The sequence below is a fragment of the Corvus brachyrhynchos genome, unplaced genomic scaffold, assembly GCF_000691975.1.
Source record: "Corvus brachyrhynchos isolate BGI_N302 unplaced genomic scaffold, ASM69197v1 scaffold99, whole genome shotgun sequence".
Taxonomy (NCBI): domain Eukaryota; kingdom Metazoa; phylum Chordata; class Aves; order Passeriformes; family Corvidae; genus Corvus; species Corvus brachyrhynchos.
In genome coordinates this window covers 144084-146877 of record NW_008239778.1, presented here as the reverse complement: position 1 = coordinate 146877, position 2794 = coordinate 144084, and the positions used below count along the sequence as shown (strand labels likewise).

The following is a 2794-nucleotide window of genomic DNA, read 5'->3' as shown; positions in this document are numbered from 1 at the left end:
CCTCTGATGCTTTAAACAGTGCAAGATGTTTTGACATTCCAAGGTGGAGCCACGGCTCCTTTCCATGCTGAGAGTTCAGGCTGAACAAATGCGAGAAAGGCACCTATTTCTGAGAGCTGGAGGCTTTGGGATCCTCTGGCAAACTCCATGCCAGGAAATTTTTAATAACCACAGGTGGATAATAGGTTTGCAAAACACGGTAACAGATGGGTATTTTAAATCAAAAGGAAAACAGAGAGGTGGAGAGGGAGCGCTCTCTTTCCAGACAGTTAGAGCTCAATACCTGCCCAACTTCTCTGAAGAATTACCAAGAGAACAAGGGAAAAAAAAAAAAAATGCAGCTTAGTCATATTTGTATTCTTATTAAATGCAAGACTGCCTGGGGCAAACAAGAGCTGATATCATAATTATTGGCTTGCCCAGCCAGCTGCCTTCTCTCACCTGATGTAAGATCAGATCTTTCCAGCCTTTGGAGCCTCTGTACCGCTGAGCCTCCACTCTCTCTGCAGGGCTGTTTGAATGACCTAATCCTGTCCTGGAGCAGCACCACGCCGTTGTGCTTCAGTAAAAAGGTAAGAGGAAACCTCTGACAACTCCGTGCAGCTTTTCAGAACTCAGCCGTGAAAGCCAAACGGAAGGGGGAGCAGAGCTCTCCTGCCTTGGCTCCTCTATTTAATGTGGAGTCCCTGAGGCTGACTTTGAAGAACTCCAGGCTGAGGGAAGGGGAAGGTCAGCACCTCCATCCTGTTCCTCGGCAGCTCCTGTAGGTATTTATCAGCCACCAGTGCGGAGGAGCAGGAGAAGGAGCCAAGGAAACACCAGGTAAGTTCATGGATCCATTGGTACTGGGAGAAAGGAAGATTGGAGGTGACTTCCCAAAGGAAAAAAGTAGCTTTTCTTGTCTTGGGCGCAGCTTAATCCAATCCTTCTGCTCCATAATTATAAAGAAAGCTGGAAGTGTTTAGCATTACCTGAAAGAAAAAAAAACAGGGAAATGAAATAACAAACCAAGAAAAGTATCTCGGAAAAAAATATGGGAAGCCTCATGTCTCACCAGTCCTTAAGAGATTTGTATCAAACTTTCCCAGTGGTGAATCAAAAACTTGGGAAGTTCTGTGTTTTGAAACCAAGCTTGTTTTTACTGCTGTTTGAAATCTGGTGCTTCTGCCTCGCGTGTGTTGTGGCAGAGGATGAAAACTTTGGTTAGATTTCTTCCTATATGGAAAGGTGACTGAAGTGACATCCAGAGAGAGGCAAGGATGTGTTAAGTGCAGGAATGACCGAGTTTGAGTGCTGCAAGTAGAAACTGAATTTCTTATTTCTTTATATACTGAATTTCTTATTTCTTTATATCACTTTCTTTTCGCTTTTTAGTTTCAGACTGTTAGATTTCCAGCAAGAAAGGGACTGTTTGTGTTACAAACACAATAATTATCTAAACCTATAAATAACAACCATCTGTCATTCAACTCTTGACCCTCCTGCCTTACTGGACAGCAGATTAAATCTTGGGGAATTAGACTTTTATAAAAGTTTCAGTTTGGTTTATCAGGATCATACTTTCCTAATTTGAATACTATACAGGGTATGTTGAACTGGGTGAGGTGTAGGCAGAAAATGTATTTATTTTGTTAATAACTAATTATGGACACAAAAGAACAAAAAATATTGGATAGATAAAGTATATTTCTGAAGGAGCAAAGGATTGTGAAGTTTTCTGACAGCCAGATGTGATACATGCAGCCAAGAAAATACACAATTAAAGCAGGTTGTTTATCCTGGTGAGGGGAGAAGAGCACTGGCAGAAGTGGGATTAATGTAAATGAAATAATCTGAGCTTCAAATGTAAAAGTAGAGTGTGAGAAAGTCCTGGCTTGAGCATGAGCAGATTCTGGTGTGATATTGCTGAGTTCCTGGATGTTACTGGAGCCACGTGCTGGAGACAGGAGTCAGTCCAGTACTCTGGGGAGTAAATGAAAATATCTGTCAAATGCCACTGTGGTAGGTGCAGCACAGGAAGCTGCCAAGCACACATAAAACAATTGCTTTTACTGCAAGAGGAAAGTGTAGAGAGAGGGAAGATTCACCTACATGAAGTAAAGTCCTTCTAATCCTGGTAACAACAGGCTTTCCTTTTTTAGGACAATAGTTTGCAGCTCAGGTACAGGGGATAATGAGAAAAATACATTTTTAAAAAATCAGAAAATGTCCTTTCCATGCTGTGTCCTTTCAGAGCATCTGTGCTGTAAAACAGAAATTACAAGAAAACGTAATTGTTTAGGATTTCTGGAAACTAAACCACAACAACAATATTTGAATATTTTTGGCCACAAAATGCCAGATATTTCACACAAGAAGTGGTGTCATGCAGAACTGCTTTCAGTCATGAAATCACCCCCATAACCTAATTTCATGTGCTGGTAAACGACCAAGGACAGGGAGGCAGCGATACGGCCTCCAAAAAAAAAATCTGAAACAGAAATTTCCAAGCAAAAAATATTGAAAATTGATTGATGTTAGAACCAAAATGATCTTTTGGTTACAGCCTAAAGTGACCACAGACAGGCTGGAAGGCAGAAGTTCTGCATTAGTCCAGGCAACGAATTTTAAAAGGCATAAAATTTCAAATAAACCTGAACAAAATGTAAAAATTTTTAGAACCCCACATGTGTTCACCCTTTAAAAAGCTGGGACTCAAAGCACTGAAGTGCATAATGAAGGATTTTTACATGGACTGCTCTGTCCTGCTTACAGACCAAACAATTACACATGCAAAACACTCCAGCCTCTCTCC

The 2794-nt window shown here is 41.0% G+C and overlaps 1 protein-coding gene across 3 annotated transcripts in view; it reads left to right on the top strand.

Moving 5' to 3' along the window:
* Positions 1-266: 266 nt before the first annotated feature.
* FOXN1 (forkhead box N1) overlaps positions 267-2794 on the top strand; it is a 36244-nt gene continuing 33716 nt past the window's right edge. The window contains exon 1 of one of the 3 annotated variants that reach the window (XM_017742993.1): positions 267-572. The gene's annotated coding sequence lies outside the window, so the exon portion shown is untranslated. The other 2 variants (XM_017742995.1, XM_017742994.1) reach the window with 2 other exon arrangements.